The sequence below is a fragment of the Furipterus horrens genome, unplaced genomic scaffold (genome assembly GCF_987537825.1).
Source record: "Furipterus horrens unplaced genomic scaffold, mFurHor1.1.pri manual_scaffold_1, whole genome shotgun sequence".
In the NCBI taxonomy this organism is placed as follows: domain Eukaryota; kingdom Metazoa; phylum Chordata; class Mammalia; order Chiroptera; family Furipteridae; genus Furipterus; species Furipterus horrens.
Window position 1 is genome coordinate 135816114 of NW_028327171.1, and position 21466 is coordinate 135837579.

General features: G+C 41.7%; 1 pseudogene; it reads left to right on the forward strand.

The window, feature by feature from the left end:
- The first annotated feature begins 470 nt into the window (after positions 1-470).
- The window catches only part of LOC150021958 (band 4.1-like protein 2 pseudogene), a 191204-nt pseudogene continuing 170208 nt past the window's right edge, over positions 471-21466 (forward strand).

Consider the following 21466-nt stretch of genomic DNA (forward strand, 5'->3'; position numbering starts at 1 on the left):
TCTCTGAATATATGTTTCTATGGTATCCTCTTATAATTCAGTATCTTTTTATTCCTGCGAACAATAATAAGAATGTGGATCTTCTGTTTTCATAATTTCTATATTCTCTAACTTTTTCACTCTCCTTTTGGCTTGGACTCTGTCTTTAAATTTGAGTTCTACTGTCCTGGCAGTGTGGCTCACTTGGTTGGAGCACTGTCCCATAGACTGAAAGGTTACCTGTTTGATTCCCAGTCAGGGCACATGCCTGGGTTGCAGCTCTGTTTCTGGTTGGGGAATGTACAAAATGCAACTGATGAATGTTTCTGTTTTACACAGGTCTTTCTCTCTTACTCTCTCTCCCTCACTTCCCCTCTCTCTAAGATCACTAAGCATGGCATGTCTCAGGTGAGGATAAAAAAAAATTGAGTTCTGAAATTCTAGGCCACTGTTTAATCATGCTTAATCATGTTTAATCATGTTTGCCGCGAATGTTCTTCGCCGCACCCCGAATGGGGGACCCCTGTTGGCATCGAACTGGCACCCACAACCGTCACGTCACATGTGGCAGGGGCGCAGCCCCCCTAGAATTACTTTCAGGACAAACAGAGACAAAGTCCTGTGACAAGTAAGTGCACAATCTTGGTTCGAATCTTCAAATGCTGTGTAGGACTGGAGACAGATAGCTCTGTGTTTTGGATTTTTTAAATGTTTTTTAAAAAAATTTATTGATTGATTTGAGAGAGAAAGAGCGATCTGGTCTTCCACTTTATTCGTGCATTCATTGGTTGAAAGCTAATGGCCCAAAAGCACGTAAGGACGCTGTGAGGGGACGTGCAGAACTCAGGTCGTGTCTTTGCAACTTTGATTCCCTTTTCTCAGCCTACAGTTATTTCAAAGTTAAAAGTGTTTTATGTAGTATGTAAACGTGCAGCTGAATAGGGTGGTCCTGGTTGCAGGTTATATCTTTGTTTGCTGGACTTCCATGCACTTTGATTTTCTGGAACTTATGGTTGTTTCTAGTTTTGAGGTAATTGTATTCCTTCTTAGTTGTGGAGGGAGACGCCGCATGTCTGTCTATGCCTCCATCTTGGCCAGAAGTCCTCCTAGTGAATATTTTAATTGAATTATTATATTCTTCAATTCCTGAAGTTCTGTTTTTAAGATACTTTCATTTTGTTCATGCATCATTTTCCTGATTTTCCTTAGTTGTCTGTTTTCTCTCGAAGTTCATTGAACTTATTTAAGATGGTCGTTTTTATTTTTGTCTCATAATTATTAGGTCTTCATTTCTTTAAGGTTGTTTCTGTGCTGGCTTAGGGGAGGGGCTCTCATGGGTGAAATAATTTTTTTAACCATTTTAATGTAGCTGGTTTTGGCTTTGCACTTTCCTGGGATATTATGACTTTTTAACTGGTTTCTGGAGTTCTCTTAAAGCGTTTTTAGACAGTATATTGTTAAGTTCGTGTCTCTGTGGAAGAACAAAGTGTGGGGCTTCCTATTTTTCTAAAGGATTGGGCTGGCCTGGCAGAGGGTCCCTGGTTTATTCTTTGGGTGTTCTAGAGGGAACAGGCTATGAGGCAGAAGCCTGTCATTCTTCCAAAGTTGTGTAGTTTTTGTATTTTATGCTGTTTTAGTTTGTAACTAGCCCTATAGAAATAAGGTGATTAAAACAGGGGGAAATGATAGCAGGGCCCAGGTGTTAGAGTTTAGCCTTAATTGATAGGCTTAAGTAATTGAAGCTGTGACTGGATAGACTTTCTTTATCACCAAACCTTTGCTTCTGGAATTTTGCCTAGAGGGTGGCGGCAGGCAGCAGGACCCCAAATTGCTTTTCGGTAGCATAACTACTATTGAATCAAGATTAAAGCATTTCCATCTCCCTAAAAATTATCCTGTGTCTTGTTGTATCATCCTTTCCTCTAGCCCCATAGCCCAAGGCTACCAGTGATCTACTTTCTGTCTCTATAATTTTGCATTTTCTAGAACTTCATGTAGACTTTTATGCTTTGCTTCTTTCACTTAGCGTAATGCTTTTTGAGATTCATTTGTGTTGTTTTGTGTATCAGTATTTTGACCTTTTTTATTGCTGTGGATGTCTGTGACGCGATATTCTAGCGTCCGCATCGTTTAGAGCTGCGACTCAGAACATGTCGCGTTCCTAGAAGCCGCTTTCGGCATCAGTGGGCGGCGGCGCGTGGACTTGCAAGCGTGGGGTGCGGGACCAACCGACACCACTTCGTGTTGGACAGTGGAAGCTGGAGAGCCGGGCTATTCGGACTGAGCCAATTGGTTTCCATGGATCTCAATAGTGCCAGCACTGTTGTTCTTCAAGTCTTAACTCAGGCCACCAGTCAGGATACTGCTGTGTTAAAGCCAGCTGAGGAGCAGTTGAAACAGTGGGAAACACAGCCAGGTTTTTATTCAGTGTTGCTGGTAAGTTGCTTAAAAATAGTTATTATTTTTAATAAAATGAGACACTATTCTATTGTTTTAAAAACCTACTTGTGTTGGTGGTTTACTTAGTGAAACTGATCCAAATGTTTGGCTGCCATTGCACTGCCATTTACTAATTCGAGGCATGGCACTTGGAGGACATTTAAGAGATGTTTATTGTTGGGTGAGTATACCCAAGCAGGGTATTGGTAGTATCTGCTTAGAAGGTTACACTGCCAGTTTTCTATTTTAGCCTGTAAATGCTGCCCTCAAGACTGTAAAGGAGGAAAGAGGAAGGACATCTCTAAAATCAGAGAAGGAAAACTCTGACTCCAAAAAACCTCCGCTGCCTTGCGGCATACCTCTTCAGGGGAAAGGCTAAGGGAGTAAACCCCGACAGAAAATCCGGAGCCGGAGTCCCTAAGGCGGTTTGACGTTGTAGTCAACACCGGCAACTCCTGCGGCGCACCTGAAGCCAAGCTGTATTGACTTTGTCTTTCCCTTGGACCCTTCAGCTGTGAAGAGAGGGGGGGTCTGCTGCATGGGCAACAGCAGACCCTCCATATCACCCTGCCCAGGCTCTGTAGCTTCAGTTTCACTTGAGAGGACACTCCAGCGTCATCGCAAGATGTCGACTCAACACGGGAGGAGACAGATACCGGTTATAAGCTCATCCGATTGGCGAAGGAAACGAGCGCCAGGGGTCTCCTCTGACGGTGGGAGAGGTCATCGCACCTCACTGGACAGCTACCGTCTCGCCATGGCTCGCCTGCCCCACTGGGTGCGTGGGGATCAGAGAGGCGCCTCTCGAAAAGTGGGCCACAAAACACCCGCACCAGTTAATTCCAAGCAAACAACAAGAAAGAAGCCTCCGGCTCTTCGCCTCGCTAGCTGGTACATCAGGACCATGTGCCCCGGACTTACTGCAGACCTTCCGTGGATCAAGGGTGCCAGGAAAACCGCTGTCATCGATAGGGAACTGGCACGACTAAACATCGACATTGCGGCTCTACAGGAGACCCGGTTGGCCGACAACGGAACTATCAGAGAAACCAACTACACCTTCTACTGGCAAGGGAAGTCTCCGGACCAACCAAGACAGCACGGTGTTGGGTTCACTGTGAAGAACACGCTTGTTAACTCCATAGAGCCACCCACAGGAGGCACAGAGAGATTACTTACCCTCCGATTGTCAACAACTTTCGGCCCAGTCAGCATTCTTAGCGCGTATGCCCCAACCCTCTGCGCCACCACCGAAGAGAAAGAACAGTTCTACCATGCACTGGACGAAGCGTTATCCAAGATTCCCAGAAGTAACGCTCTCTATCTCCTTGGAGACTTCAACGCAAGAGTAGGAGCCGACCACATGGCCTGGCCCACCTGCCTTGGAAACTTTGGAAGAGGAAAGATCAATGAGAATGGTCAGCGTCTGCTTGAGCTTTTGTGTCACCACGGCCTGTGCGTGACAAACACATTCTTCAAGTGCAAAGAGATCCACCAGGTGTCATAGAGGCACCCCCGCTCCCGTCATTGGCACCAGCTTGACCTCGTCATCACCAGAAGAACGGATATTGGCAGCACCCTCCTCACCCGCAGCTACCACAGTGCAGACTGCGACACGGACCATGCCCTCGTGGTAAGCAAGGTGTGCATAATGCCGAAGAGGTTGCACCACTCCAAGATGAAGGGTCGCCCACGCATCAACACCAGTTGTGCCAGCAACCCAGTTAAGACCCAGCAATTCATCAACAAGATGGAAGATGCACTCGGCGAGGGAGTGGTGGCAGATGACATTATCGAATCCAATTGGCTACGTCTCCGCGACGCCATATACAACTCCGCCATTATTGCTTACGGGAAGAAAGAGCGGAAGAACGCTGACTGGTACGAGGCTCACTGGGAAGAAATGGAACCCGTGATCGAGGCTAAGAGGAAGGCCCTACTGGCTTACAAGGTCACGCCCACTCCCAGTACACTTCAAGCTCTACGGGCTGCCAGGAACAAAGTCCAGAAGACCGCCCGCCACTGTGCCAACACCTATTGGCTAAACCTGTGCAGAAGCATTCAGGAAGCCGCCGATATAGGCAACGCACGAGGAATGTATGAGGGTATCAAGAAGGCAACAGGCCCAATCCCCTCCAAGATCGCCCCCCTTAAGTCCAAGACAGGTGAGGTCATCACTGACCAGGAACAGCAAATGCGGCGGTGGACCGAGCACTACCTCGAGCTGTACGCAACGAAGAACACCGTAACAGACACTGCTCTTAACGCCATCCCAGACCTACCAGTCATGGAGGAGCTAGACACCCCACCTACTGCGGCAGAGCTCGGCAAAGCCATCGACCGCCTCGCTTGCGGGAAAGCACCAGGAAGCGACGGAATCCCTCCAGAAATCCTAAAGAGCGGGAAACCAGTCCTGCTACAGCCGCTCCACCATCTACTCTGTCTCTGCTGGAAGGAGGGTTACATCCCCCAGGATATGAGAGACGCCAACATTATCACCATGTACAAGAACAAAGGAGACCGCAGCGACTGCAACAACTACCGGGGCATCTCTCTCCTCAGCGTCGTCGGCAAAGTATTCGCCCGGGTCGCTCTTGCCCGCCTGCAGACCCTTGCTTCCCGCGTCTACCCAGAGTCCCAGTGTGGCTTCAGAGCTGGCCGATCAACAGTGGACATGATCTTCTCCCTACGCCAGCTGCAGGAGAAGTGTCACGAGCAGCATAAACCACTCTACCTCGCCTTTATTGACCTCACGAAGGCGTTTGATCTGGTCAGTCGAAGCGGACTCTTCAGCTTGCTACGGAAGATTGGCTGTCCACCACATCTGCTTGCTGTGGTCATGTCCTTTCACGACAACATGCACAGCACAGTGTCCTACAACGGCGCAACCTCTGAGGCCTTCCCAGTCAGCAGCGGAGTAAAGCAGGGCTGCGTCCTCGCGCCTACGCTGTTCGGAATCTTCTTCTCCATGCTCCTCCAATACGCCTTTAAGGACTGCAGCGAGGGTGTCTTCATTCACACCAGATCCGGTGGCAAGCTCTACAACCTGGCCCGTCTACGAGCCAAGACCAAAGTCAAAGAGGTGCTCATCCGTGAGATGCTCTTCGCCGACGACGCAGCTTTGACATCACACTCCGAAGAGGGACTCCAGCAGCTAGTCACTTGCCTTTCCCACGCATGCAAGGAGTTCGGACTAGCCATCAGCCTGACGAAGACAAATGTTATGGCTCAAGGCACGGGGACTCCCCCATGCATCACCATCGACGGATACACCCTGGAGGTTGTCAACGACTTCACTTACCTCGGGTCCACCATCTCGAGCTCTCTGTCAGTCGACTTGGAGGTCAACCGGAGAATCGCCAGGGCAGCCACAGTTATGGCCAGACTGAACCGGCGAGCGTGGAACAATTCCAGCCTCACTGAGAAAACCAGACTGCGCATCTACCAAGCCTGCGTACTCAGCACTCTCCTCTATGGCAGCGAGACGTGGACCACCTACGCAAGGCACGAAAGGAAACTCAACAGCTTCCACATGAGGTGCCTGCGACGCATCCTGCATGTCGCCTGGCAGGATAAGGTCCCCAACACCGAGGTGCTGAAGCGAGCCAATATGAGCAGTTTGCATGCAGTTCTTAGCGAGAGACGCCTCAGGTGGCTCGGCCATGTCAAAAGAATGGATGCAGGCCGTATCCCCAAAGACCTCCTCTACGGCGAGCTAGCAGAAGGCAAGAGGATGACAGGGCGCCCAAAACTGCGGTTCAAAGACATCTGCAAAAAGGACATGACACAATGCTCCATCAATCTCAACACATGGGAAGTTCAAGCAGACGACCGCCTAGCCTGGAGGCTCGCGGTCAGGCAAGGTACGTCACGCGTGGAGGCTGCGCGCAACGAGGAGGCGGTCCAGAAAAGATCGAGGCGGAAGCAGCGTCAGCAGCAGCAACAACAGCCATCTGCCTTCACCTGTACCAAGTGCGGCAGGGATTGTCACTCCCGAATCGGACTGCACAGCCATTCTCGGCGGTGCAGATAGACTCTCAAGAAGCCACGCCATCGTCTCTCGAGACGGACGGCTGCCGACGACGACGACGACGATGAAGAGAGAATCATTAAAAAACAAAGTTTTGTGTCCATGCATAGGGTGTTTTGACTCTGGTCTTTGCTGTAGATTGATTTATCTAGCATCTTTCATTGGAGAAGTTTCTAATCAAAATCTCCAGATACTTTTTCTTTCTTGTGGACAGGTCATATTTCCCAAAGACAATTATTTAATTTTCTCTCTGGAAAGCAAAGGGTGGCCCTGGTATTTTCCACCAGAGTATTCCAAATGTCATTTTAATAACATTAACTAAATTTCTGGCTTCAACATAGCATCCTTGATATTCATTATCTATTTTACCCACTTCACATAACAAATGTCTGATATTCTGCTAAAATTACAAAGACCAATCTCTTAAAATAGATGTACTTTCTAAAGTTGAAAATAAAAAGATGCCTCTTTGTGATAGATTTACACAGTCAGGGCTAGGACAAACTTACTTTAAGGCAAGGCTGGGATTAGAAAAGCTTTAAGACACAATTTTAACTGTCCCGAAGGATGAGTAGTGAGAAAAGCAAGAGAAGGACATGGAAGGTAAGTGTTAGACCAGGAGAAAGGCCACAGAAGCAGTTAAAATTCTTGTGTTTTGGGTAGACTATGAGGATGACACTTAGGATAGAGTAAAAGAGTTAAAAATGTAACTCACTGAGGCTAAAGATGCCTCTGATTTTTTTTTTAGTAGGAAATCTCATTAAAAAATACTTTAGGGAGATTCATCTGGTGGTAATAAGCAGTATTGGTGGAACAGTGGAGGGAGGGAGGTAAACCAATGTGCAGGCTGTCTCCTCATCCAAATTAAAGTGAGAAAGGCCTCAGGTAGGGTGACAACAGTGGTAAAGTAAAGTTGTGAATGGGAGAGCTATAACAAAGGAAGAATTGACAGAAGGCATCATTCTAGAGACATACCACCCTTGAGTTATTGTGTGCTAAAAACTGGGTAAATTCCAGCTAGAGGTGAATTTGTCCTCCAATGGTCTGAGGCAGATTACTGCAAATTAAATTTCATGCTAACTTGCTCTAAGCCAGGAACACATCATTAAGCTTCAGGGTTATCTAGTTGATCACACTAAAAAATCTATTTCCCATTTCCACTGTTCCCTTGATGACAGTTGTGAAAATATTTTAATGGCAGTATGAAATCATTTTGCAATATTTCACCAAAGCAATTATGCACCCTCTGAAACACAATACTGAAAAGAGGCACATGGGATGAAGTCATTACTTCTTGGTTAGCAAATGCTCCAATTTCTAGAAATGGCCTTGACAGAGCTGACAGAATCCAGGTCCACTCTTTAAGCCAGGTCTGTATAAGCTAAGTGAGGTGGAGAATTGAATTATTTGCTATAAAATTAATACTGTCCTTCCTCTCCTGCCTCCTATGTCTATCTTAATCATTTAACTTCTGAGAAAATTTATACTCCTCTGCAGAGCCAGAAATATTGAAGCTTCTGTATGTTCAAATTGTGACACAAGGAAGACAGAGAAGAATGAAAGCCAGTGTGTGTGTGTGTGTGTGTGTGTGTGTGTGTGTGTTTACCAGAAGATAACTGATTAATGCAATAAGCAAGCAATACCCTTGACATTTAATCAGAGATTTAAGAGTTTACCAAGTGTTTGCACTGATGCCCAGAATTCCTACCAATGTCACCTTAATAAATTTAATAAAACTTGTTTTAAGAAAAGAACTCAAAGCCAGCTAACTCAAGCATAAAAGAGAAAATGAGTTATAAAATGGTGAAGACACCTTGACAAGATGAAGCTTTTGTATCTGTGCTCCCTCTCCTTAGTATATCATAGATGTGGGTGGCACTCCCAGGCTGTTAGGCAAGTACACATAAATAGTGAACAAGTGAACAAATATGGAAATATCAAAATTCATTTAGCTTTTAAATGACTGTAAATAGTTATTAGAGTCAATATATCTAGATGAATTATCCTTCTAGACTTGCCAAAACAAAATTCCTTGGACTTTGTGGCTCACACAATAGAATTTTATTTTCTCACAGTTCTAAAGGCTGAAAGTTCAAGATCAAGGTGTTGGCAGGTTTTGTTTTTCCTCAGGCCTTCCTCCGTGGCTTCCAGATGGCCATCTTCTTGCTGTGTCTTTACACAGTCTTTGTATGTATTCACCTCTGTTATCCCTTCCTCTTCTTATAAGAACACCAGTCATATTAGAATTGGGCCCCACACTATGACTCCATTAAACTTCAGCTGTCTCCTAAAGGTACCTATCTCCAAATGCAGTTACATTCTAAGATATGAAGGATTAGAGTTTCAATGTAGGAGTTTTGTCTATTACACCAGAATTTTTAACTTTTCTTCCCCAAACTAGCTCCTTTCCTAAGCTTCACTGTGTTAGTTAATAAAATTCCATTCAGTTAGTTGCTCAGGCCAAAAATTTTAGAGTCAAGTCTTACTTTTCTTTTGTTCTCATATCCCACATCCAATAATCAAAATCTGTTATCTTCAAGCCCTGGCTGGTGTGACTCAGTGGATTGAGCACTAGCTTGCAACCAAAAGGTCATTGGTTCAATTCCCAGTCAGGGCACATGCCTGGGTTGCAGGCCAGGTCCCCAGTTGGGGGTGTGTGAGAGGCAACTGATCTATGTATCTCGCACATTGATATTTCTCTTCCTCCTTTTTTCTTTCCCTCTCCTCTCTCTAAAAATAAATAAATAAAACCTTAAAAAAATCTGTTATCTTCAATATGCATGCAGAATATGACCCCTTTTCACCACCTCCAATGCTGTCATCTAATCCATCAATTGAACAATAACATGCTGAGGCAGTGTCTGTAGTCTCCCTGCTTCTCCTTGTGCTTCCTTCTGTCTAATCTTTGTGTGCCTGATATAAAAAGAAGCTGTGATATTTTACCTCACTATAGATCTCTTCCTAGCACTTACCTGCACTTGAAAAGAGTGCATGTGTGTTTATACATAAATATATGTACCAGGGGGTACCCCAAAACACCAGAATTATCTTCTGGAGGGTGGGCCCCTTATAGTATAGGCTCCCCCTGCTAAGTAAATGTTCTAGGAACCCATCTGTATCAATGTACCAACTGGTGCTGTGAGAGTCTGGATTCAGCTTCAGTGAATTTTTCTGAAGACTTTTTTAATGCGTTTTTCCATTTCATGATGATTTACAAGTGCACTTGTTCATGCTATGCTAAATGTTCAGCAGTTTTTGACCAAAAACAGTATGACCCCCATGCCGAACCCAATCTCATCCCAAGCAACTTTTTTGTTCCTCCAGATTTAAAAAAAAAACTCTCAAAAAGAAACGTTTTGCCCATGTGGAGGAAATAAAACAAAAAAAATGGCAGAAGCACTAAAAGACATCAAAATCAATGAATTTAAAACTGTTTTGAGCAGTGGAAAAAACATCTCAGTAGGTGTATTGCATAACATGGAAAGTACTTTGAAGGTGACTGAAGTTTACACATATAAGAATAAATACATAATTTCTTATAAATAAATAAAAGATTTTTGGGGGGTCCCTTTTCACATATTTTGTAGTCTGTCTCTTACCACTAAAATGTAAACTCACATGAGTTAAAACTTTGTTATTTTGTTCCCTGACACATTTCAGATGTCCTGAACATGAATGGAACACTAAAAATGATCAATATCACTTGTATGAATAAATGAACCTATACTTATACCTGCATACTCTGTTAGTTATTCTTTGTATTAACTTTCCCCCTTGTGTCTCAGTTGGTGTTTCCTGGAATGAAAGAACCATTAGGAAGCAAATCAAGTCCCTACTCTGCCAGAAGCTACAAAATACAAGATTCTAGTCTAACAGAGAAAAAAGACACAAAGAAATGAAAGCAAAGGTATAAGAATGCATAAATGTAAAGGAAGTAAAAGATTAAATACTTGGTTGTCAGGGAAAGGCTATTACTATGAGCTAAGGAAGACTTCTCAGAAAGAGAACCTGGACTGGAAAAGGAAATCCAAGTGTAACCATGCAGCATGGATTTCGGCTGCGTTTCACCCTCATATATGACCCAAAGATTTGTGTTGAGGGAAGTAGATTTTTATTAACAGAGTCCCAATTTGGGAAGGTGGGGGGCTGAGAGCACTCCTGCTCTCCGACTCTCTCTAATAAGATCCAGAACTTCTCTTGTTCCCCAAAAGATTACAACCCAAAACCATGCCCAGAAGTTCCCCATTTCCTTATCTGTCCTTTTTGGAGCTTAAGCCAGTCACACAAACAGATCACCACCCTCTGTGGAATGTGCACTGTGGGTTTCAGAGTCTCTGTCTTCTTCGAGTGTCTCTCTCTTTCAGGATCCAGGGTGCACTGCTCTCAGCCTCCATGTAGCTGTCCAGGACCCATGAGCTGTACTGCACTGGGTTATAATGTCCCAGAGGCTGGAGCCCAGTGAGCACATGGGACCCTGCCTCCAAGAGCAGGATTCTAAACATTCAGGGCCTAAGCCTGTGGTAGGTCTGGCATCTGCTGGTCCCACTAGTACTCCTGTCTGTGCATGGAGAAAGGGCCAAAGACCCAGAGTATCCAAGCACACTTGTGACCAAAATTCCCAAGACAAAGCTCCATGAGCCAAGGGCCAAGAGAGAGCCAACAGCTTGCATCCAGTGCCAAAAGCTTGAGAAAACTTCTCCCCCTCTCCTGTTTAAAAAGTCCTCTTTCCCAGAATCCCATGCACTTTGGAAGTGAGTGGGTTACATCTTTTTAAAAAATGGCCATGTTTGTCTTTTCCCCCTTTTCTGGGCATGGGAGGAAGTCTCTAGGCACCTTGTGAAGTGGATGTCCAGTTCAAGCAAGTGTAGTGTAGCATTCAACTCCAGTCAGTAGCTTCAAGGCTATGAGCAATTAAGCTCCAGCTCTGGTTTCAATCCCTGAGTTCTCTGCCCCTCCTCCTGCTAACTGCATTGTGGTCATACTAGCTTCATGCTTCTGGCAATTCCACTTTTTCTAGTAGCCCCTCCCTTCACAGAAGGCAGGCTGCTTTACTCTGCCACCTCAGCACCCTTCCAGACCTTCTGCCTTTCCTGGCAGAGAGGAAGCAGTCTCTGTCCTGGATTTGGGGCTCACTTTCCTGAATTGGGGTCCCTTGCTTTCTTGTGATTTCTGCTCTTACCTACCCCATTACATGATGGGTGGAGGATATTACAAGTAATAAAAATGCCACATGTTTACATCCATTCCTAGACTGCTAGAACAATGGGTGCTAGTTGTAAACTATTTAAAGAGAATCCTCAGGTTTAAGACCAAATTCCAAGTTGCAAGAGACAAATACTACCGAGTTGGTATTATTTATAAAAGTCTTTAGATAAATAAATTCAGCTGGCGGTGATCATGTTGCTCTCTATGTAGAGCATTATATTTTATACTCCTGTTGACTGATTTCAAAGTAAATGCCAGTGTAACAGAGCAGGGGCCCTCCCCAACGTCCCCACAGCTCATGGTTTGGGGGATGGAGAATGAGATAATACAGATTTTAAGGTACTTTGCTTATCTATGGCAAGTTGGTAACTAGATAATAGCTGTGCTGAAGCCCAGAGCAAGAGGGCAGATGCTAGGTTTAAGATACATTTATGCTGCCCCCAGGTAAAAGGGCAGATAACAAGTTTAAGGTCCTTTTCATAACAATGATGTATGGTGCTCTGGGTCAACATTTAAAAGAAGGGTGGTCAGCCTTGAAAAGAGGGGGCAAGATGAAGAAGCATCAGAGAAAAGCCATATGGTCTGAAAGGGTGTAGGTGAGAGTTGGCTAGGATGTCTGGTGTATAGAGACAGCCATGATGTAGCAGGCGGGCAGCTTTGTAAGAGAGCTAGTCCACTGTGGGAGAGGGCCATGCGGGCAGAGTGAGTGTAGAAGGGGAAAAGTAGCCATGAGGAAGGAGCTGTGAGCCAGAAGGAAATCCAGCCACACTGCCTATAGTGAAGTAGCAGCTCTTCAGTCTGTAGTGAAGCTGGTCCATGGTGAGAAGGAAGAAGCATCTACGCAGTTTGTAGTCAGGATTCAGCCATGCAGCCTGGGCTAGTAGAAAAGCAGGCATCATGCTACTGCTCTGATCATACCTGCTGCAGCTGTCTCCAAAGCCACCAAGGACTGCCTTGTAGTCCCGGGCTCTGTTGGGACTCTGGGAACTTGGGATGTAAGGAGAGGACATTCTCTTAGGACTTGTGCCTTTCTTGGACTTCACCATTATCCAGTGTAACACGGCACATGGGTTTCTGGGCTATTATATGGAGACTGATGACATCGTACCTCAGATCCTGAAAGAGACACCTGACAGATAAGGAATGGGGAACTATTTGGCTTGGTTTTGGCTTATAACATTTTGTGGAACAAGGGAAGTGCTGGGTCTCATGGGAGAGCAGGGCTCCAAGCTGAAGTGCTCCCAGACCCTCTTCAAGTTGGAATATTGTAAATAAAAAACAATTTTTCTCAACACTAATTGTTGGGTCATACCCCAAGGCACCACATTGTGAGAAACGCTCACAATAAAACATCAGGACACAAGACTTCAGCAGCAAAGCGAGGCATTTACTCATGAGTCTACAGAGTCGGACACACCACCAGCCAGGAGCATGCATGCCGACAAAATAGAGCTGGCCATTTTTATCCTAATGAAAGTAAATGCCCCTTCCCCTCTCTCCCTCCTTCTCCTCTGTTTTTTCATGCTGGATACTCTGAAATTACAATCTAACATGAGTAATTAAATTAACTGAGGGTGATAATTAACTCAGGGTGATCTGGTTATAGGTCTGTCTCCAGCTGTCCTTTGAAATTTCCCTATCTTGTTTGCTAGGCTGTCTAGCTACATTTTCCCATTTCCTGGAGTTTGATGAGGAACATCTTCCCTCCTTTGATCTCATATATCCTTTGTTCTCCGAAACATTCATACTGAGCTTCAGAATGCCCCCTTCCTGACTTGTAAGTGTGCTGATACTGTTAACTCTGGCTCGGAGACCCTCTGATTAAGATTTCATTACATTTGTCCTTTGCTGCTTATTATTTTCTACTGGTTTGAGAGTCACCATTTCCTTGCCCCTTACAATGTGAACAAGTCCGGCCTTGCTTGGTAACATGAGAAAAGGAATCTTCCCTCCTCTTAGGCATAAACCTGGATTCCAGGAATTCAGGTATAATTTCAGCAAGCCCCCAATAAACCTGCTGCCCCCAGTTACTACTGATGCCAGTAACTGCCTATGGCCTTTGGTTATCCTGTTCAATAAAGATATCTTTTTCTGCTGACAAGATTTTAGCAACTTCCCTGTTCTCACAGCCTACTTCTCTGTCACTAGTTCCATCTGGACTTTTGAAAGTCCCACCAGCTCCCCAATGCCTTAAGAGCTCTCACTTGGTTGCTGCCTGGAGCTGACACCACTTTGGTCTCAGCCTGCCTGTCTGTAACTGGATGAATAAACCTTATAAACTCACTGCCTGTTCTCCTGTCAGTTCTCCTCTCACTCAGCTGAACCCAACACCTTTCGTAGCCGACTTAAAGAAAGAAACATTCTGTATAAGTAAAAATAAGCTTTTTATTGTAGTTAATTCAAACTTTAAAACATTATGTAAGTTTACAGAATACATTCACATATATCTAATATAAAATATAGAAATTAATGGACCTTATGTTTTATCAGAAGAGAAAAAGTATACACAACTAATTTTGATTTGCAAATATTTTTTTAAAAAGCTATACATATAAAAATACTTGAATTAGCAAGTACAGAATTAAAAGTTTGAAATCAATTACAATTGATTATAAATGCATTACCTATAAATATACATAATTATTTTCTTTACAAAATTTGAAGATATTGAAGGTATTTATTTCTACAGTAAAAGAGCTTAAAGATTAAATTATATTGCACTTGATATTTTGTCTTTTTCAACTTCGAATGTCTGCCAGTTAATGCCGTATTTAGTGTAAAGTAGATTCTCAATAAATGTTGTGCAATTGAAATTGAGTGACAGTAGATGTGCTTCAAGTTGCATATTGATGGGGGACGCAAGGGTTGGAAAGTTTTAGTTTAGGTAATAGCTAATATGCTTAGTAATCAATGCATGTAAAAAGCTATTTTTCTGGGAACTGAAGGTATGACCCACCTTGACTCCAGGAGACCATAAACAGGTCCACCTTTGTGCCTCAGGAGAAATGCAAGCAATCAGGATGGTATCTGAGTCATAGTACTCCAGGATGAGATGCCCACCACCCAAGACACAGATAAAGATCACTGCCCAGGACACAGGTAAAGAGTCATGGGTCAACAGATGAAAGAAGGCTGAAGCTTTTATCTGATTAAATTTTCCCATGAATTCTAAACCCGTTAACTACACTTTTCTTCTCCTTATAAAAAGGGTCAGTTTAAAATGGATCGTCTCAGATCTCTGGCCATCTGAATAAAGTGCCCACAAAGATTCAATCCCTGTCTCTGCTTATTGGTTCTGGTAGTGACAGGGAGCACGAATGTCAGCTTTTCCAGTTTCAATATGAAAGAAGCATTTTGGTATTTATTTAAGAAGCAGTTACATTGCACATATTATTGAGAGAGCAGTATTATGGTTTTGACTTAAAAATAAGGAAAGAGAAGACTAATGAGAGAGATAACAGAATTTACATATACCTCCAATAAATCAATAACAATGATATCAACTGAACAGCTTTTATATTTTCAGAATATATAGTAATACCTCCATTTGATCCTATGGGATAATAAACTTAATTCCCTCTTACAGACCAGGAGAATGAGATGTTACAAGACAGTAATCATTGCCTGTGGACAAAATGATAATAGAATGAAGTGGGGCTGTGTGAGGCTACAACACTGTTCTGACATGAACTTTAACACCCTCCTTTCTTTTGGAGCACATACATCTTTTGACAAATAAAATTTTCAAGTAGCATTGTTTTCATTATATTATTTTCTCTTGTGTTCTTTCTAGCAATAAGTATTCTGCATTCCTGAGGCTGTGGGGTGCAGCTAACCAGGGTGCAGCTTTCTTATTGTTAGACCTAAACTAAACAAAAGCAATATTGTTGTTCCACTCATATTTTCCTCAAGTTAGGAGTCATTTAAAAAATACATGCCATCAGAGTGATTCAAACAGGTGTCAACACCTTTAAATGAGAAAAGGAGAGTCTTTTCAATAATTGGTATTAGGAAAACTTGATATTTAAATGCAAAAGAATAAAATTGGACTCAAAGACCTATAAGTGAGAGCTAAAACTATAAAACCCTTAGAAGAAAACATAGGGGAAAGTTTATGATTTTGGATTTGCTGGTGATTTCTTGACTATGACACCAAACACACACACACAAAGAAAAAAACAGAGAAATAAACTTTATCAAACTTACTAACTTTTGTACATCAAAGAACAGAAAGGCATGGGAGAAAATATGTGTGAAACATATATCTGATAAGGATTAATATCAAGAATATCTATAATTTAACAACAACAAACTCCGAACAACCTGACTTAAAAATGGACAAAGTAATTGAAAAGACATTTCTCAAAAGAGAGAGGGAGAAAGAGAGAGGTGCTGATGGCTAGTAAACAATGAGATAACACTTTAGACCCATCAGAATGACTGTTAGAAAACAAACACACACACAGAAATGACAAATGTTGAAGAGGAAGTGCAGAAATTAAAACCCTTCTGCATTGTTGGTGGGATGTAAACTGGTACCTGTACTGAGGAAAATAATATGATGGTTCCTCAAAAAAATATTAAACCTTGAGTTCCCATATGACCCAGAAATTCCACGTCAGCAAATTGGAAACCATTGAATGATAGAAAGTAGAGCCTTGAATAGTAATATACGCCAATTCACAATAGCTAAAATATGAAAACAATTCAAGTGTCCATCAACTAATGAGTGGAAAATCAAATGTTGCTATCTTGGGAGCACGAATAATGGGAAGTTATTCAGTCTTAAAGGAAAGAAATTCTAACACATGTTATAACATGGATGAACCTTGAAAACATTATACTGAATGAAATAAGCAAGGCAAAAAGAAAGACAAAATTGTATGATTCCACTTGCATAAGATGCCTAGAATAGTTAAATTCATAGAGACAGAAAATAGAACAGGGGTTGCAAGGGCTGAAGGAGAGAGTGAAGAGTTACTTAGCAGGCACGGAGTTTTTCAGTTTAGGAAGGTGAAATCTGAAGGTGGGAGGCAGTGATGGTTTCACAACAAAGTAAATGAATGTACTTAATTCCACTGACCTGTCCTCTTAAAAATAATTACAATAGTAAATATTACATTATGTATATTTTACCATAATAACAAATATATGCCATTACAAAGAGCACCTATCTATATGTTTGGAACTCTATATTATAGAGACCAAAAGGTAAATCTTTAAATGCAGAAAAAGCTACTTTTCCAGTCAAACACAAAAATATATCTACTATAATGGAGACAGAAAATATTAAGCAGATCATGTCCAATGTCATTTAATTATTAGTTTCAAGCTCTGCCTCCGCTACTCAATGGTCAGTGTGAGGAGTGAAAGTAGCCTTTCTTGCTAGTTGAATGTGCAAGAGGGAGAGATGTTTACAGTTTACAGTTTACTCCTTTTAACTGGTTGATTCTTATTTACCCTCTTTATTTCTGAATCCCAGTTCCAAGGGACAAAATGCAGCATGTCCCCTTGCCTCTCCCTTTGCAGTCTGGGCCTTTGATCAATGCAGCAGTTGTTAACCCCCCCACCCCCCCCAGCCATCTTTTGCAATGAAGAGTCTAAAAAGGTTCTTATAGGAGTAAAGATGCTCAAGTTCCTTATATAAAATGGAATAGTAATGTAGTATTTGCATATAACCTCTGCACATCCTCTCATATACGTACCAATACACCAAGGTTGTGGATTTGATCCCTGGTCAGGGCATATACAAGAATGAACCAATGAATGCATAAATTAGTACATCAACAAACTGATGTTTTTTTCTCTCTTACCCCGCTCAGATCAATTTTAAAAATTTATAAAAATAAAATAAATATTTTTCATATGCTGTTGGTTGAATGCACAGATTGGGAACCAGTGGACATAGAGTGTTGACTGTAGTTTCACAGTCTGTATTCTATATTATCCCTTTGTATTCCTTCTAAATTGCATATTGGGTTATGTAATTTTTTTTCCCCTCTGGTAGATGGCATCCAAATTCATTAGTCCAGGCTCTAAGCCACTCCTTGAATGGGATTCTTCATGCCCAGTCTAATCTCTCACAGCTGCCACCATGGAGTCCATTGTTCTGGTGATGCGCAATGCGGCACAGCTCTCAAGGTGCCTTACACACTGTAGCTCCACTTTTCCTCTCTCTGTAAATGTTCTTTCCTCTATGTAGAATATTTGACCTCCTCTAACACTCAAATGTCACCTCCTCTGTGAAGCCTGTCTTGCGTACACCAAGAAAAATCAAGTGCTTTGTTTTCAGTGATTTCTCAGTATCTTGTATATTTTTATTATAGCTCTGATAACATTGCTATCATTTGATCATATATCTATGTCCCTTGCTGGAAAATAGACTTTTCTGTCTGTCTTATCAGACACAATAGGCTGGCACACTTCAATAATATTTTTTGAATTAATGAGAGAGTAGATGCATAAATTTCCAGTAACTTGATTCTTTAATAAAAGAAAAACATGACTGGAGCTTATGGGCATCTCATAGCCAAACAATTAGAATGAAAACTAAAAGATGGTGATCAAAGTTTTAATAATTGTAGCATAAATTCCAGAATGATGGTATTCATTACCCTCCAACATGTATTCACAGAGTGTTCGCTATTTACTGGTTTGAGCAGTCACCACATCTGTGCCGGCTGTGCTTCCGCCCCTGCATCGCACGGGGAACTGAGAGAATGCAGACACAGATTTAAGAATGTACCAAGATTCATATGATTATAATAGGAAGTCAGGTGTTCGTGTCACTAAAATAATTTTCTGATTTCTGAAATAGAAGCTTTGAGCAAAAGTGATTTCCCTTCTCAGTGAATTAGTTACTTCTGCTCTGAGGGTGATTGCTCAATTGTACTAACCTACCCCACAGGCTTAAATTGACTTGCACTTGCCTGAAACAAATTTCATTACGTTCTCAGACTCTGGCATCATTTCAGCAATTCTGGGAATATTAGCAACGGGTACTGATTGGTTTTGTCTTGGTCCAGTCGAGTATCTTTCAGGGCAAATACTTCAGATAATTTGTAGATTCATATAATGTTAGCATTGGAAAAAGTTCACTGTGATCATCTTGCTCAATGCTCTCATTTTAAAGATGGGGATGCTGAGTCCAAGGTGAGACAAGTGACTTGCTGAGAGTCCCTAGGCCAGCTGGTGCAGGAATGGTTTACAGTTCTGGTTTCCTATCTGTGGGGCCAGCATTATGTTCCCTACCTTGTGCTTCTCACAAAAGAATTATACCTTTATATATTTAATCCAGGGCAGTGCAAGTACTTGCAGCCATGTGTACCTTGAAGGCTTTCAAATTATATCTTTAAAATTGAAGTTAGTTTCAGCATAGACTTTGAATTTATTCACCATTTAGGAAAATAAATGTATGTGATATTTCCAACCCACTGAATCATAATCTTTCTACCAAATACTAATGAAATACACAGTGTGATCCAGCTCCTCATTTCTCTCCTCCCCATGTACCCTCCTTCCATCTGCATACTTCATTTGCAGACGGTGGCATCATACAGACCCTTCCAGGTAACCTTCTATGAGAATAAGCAATACAAAAGCCACTTTGCTGTGGGAGCATCAAATAAAGGATTTAAGAATTAGAATCCATTTCATAGATGAGCTAAAACCAAACAAGTAAAAAGCATTCCCATTTAAAAATTCTCTTCTAGTTAGAAAGCTGAAAGAAAAATGAACTCAAGAGTATGTATAACTTTAGTGAACAGATAAAATGTAAAGTCCACGATGTTTCAGTACAAAACAGTAGATTGTAGCAGAGTTTCTGAAAGACCCATAGAAACCAAAGCTTATTGGATTTTTGGGGGGAAATCTGAGTTTAATGAAATGGGGAAAAGAAAACAATAGTGGATGGAAGAGTGGGATGGCCAGGAGTTCCAGGCTGAAACTCAAGAGCTTGTATTGCTCCTCATGGACTGAGCAGTCTAAGCCATCCAGAAGGCTTCTTTGCCACTGGTAGCAGAAGGAACAGTAAGCCTTGAGTTGGGAGACCTGTGGTTGAGGGAAACACTTTTATTTCATGGTAGATGACTCATCTGGAAAATGCTGGGGCAGGATCAAACAACCTCATTGCTTTTCCATTCTGGGCTTGTAGAGATTTTATCTTTCTTGAGTTCACACTACAAAGAAACATGATAAAAATATGCTAAAATTGTTATTTGATTAATTCCTGGCCTTGGACTATTTGCTCCATTTAGACCTTGGTTTAGTGGACAGGGGTGTTTGGGAATCACAGAGGAAGAGAAGAACATAGTGGTCCCTCTCATTCTTCATCGTATGGATCATTTAATGAAATCCTTCCTCAAATAAGCTGTTGAGCCTGTCAATATCAGCTCAGGGTTAATAATTCAAACTGTCTTGATTAAAATACTGGTACACTACATACTAACCAGAAACCTTGGACAAATCCTTTTTGGATCTTTAGAGGCAGCTAACTCATAGTTCTTGAGACTTTTGCTTTCAAAGATAACTATCAGTCACCTACCAGTAACCAACCCAGAATGTTAGTAAGAGCTATCAACACTTCCTCATAATTTAAAGCTACTATATTGTTATCAAGGCATGGAATTCAGGACTTGGCTCAAACCCTTGTTGCAAAGCTTCTGGTTGCAGATAGGTGTGCAGAAAGTGTGATGGTCTCTCAGAATTAATGAGACATCATCTGTTTGTCTTGCCTCAGTGATGGTTTTCAATGGCTATTTTGCTTTATAATTATAAGTTACAATGATATCATCACTATTTATGTCATGTGTAGTTAATCCTTACATGTATGTTATATTTTACTAAACAACATGTAAAGATATATTTGCTCTGCTGTTCACATATCTAAATTTCTGAAGCCAACACATTCACAATGCTCCTATACTTTGCATCTATTATGAGAGTTCATTGGCAATGGACTGGCTGTAAATTACCTTGCATCAAACTGTCAAGATAAGTCTTGTGGAATTTATCAGTTAAAGTTCATAGAGCATTGCTATTCATATAAGATCAGTATATATCCTGCTATAATTTAAAATCAGGAATTGGCAATTTTTTTTTCTCTAAAGGGATTGATAGTAAATGTTTTAAGTTTTGCAAGCCATGTGGTGACTCTCATCATTACTCAACTTTGACATGGCACAAAAGTCACCACTTATGATATGTAAACAAAGAGGTATGGCTATGTTAAAATAAAACCTTTCTTTACAAAAGCAGATGGTAAGCAAATCTGGCCAATGGACCATAATATTCTGACATGTTTTAAGAAGTAAATGGTAACTAATTTGTACCTGGTCTCAAATTCTTTTTCATGTTGTTGTTTACCACTGAAATGTGAAAATTAGGTTTTGTATTGGACCAGTTGGTTTTTGCCCCATTTAAATCTTCTATGTTCAAAAGTACTTGAAAACCTCTGGTATACATAAAAGAAGGTTAGGACTATTAGTATTCTACAAAGAACCAACTTTATGCTTTCAAACAAGTGTTAGAGGCTGGCATTTGTAAAATCAACAGAAACATTTCTGTGTGGAACCATAAATAGAAGAAATGAGAAGGCAGCAGGCTAGGTAAGTAATACTCAAAGTTTAAATATCTGTTTATCGCAGTATAGCAGAGCACTCAAATAATAATAGGATTTCTTAAAGAAACTGGTTATTAGGTAAAAATGAAACCTACATTAGTTTTCTGTGCAAGAGTTTGGATTAAAAACTAATGTGCATCTGTAAATTAAGAATAAGACAGAAATATTTGTTTTATTAATATAATATGACTTTC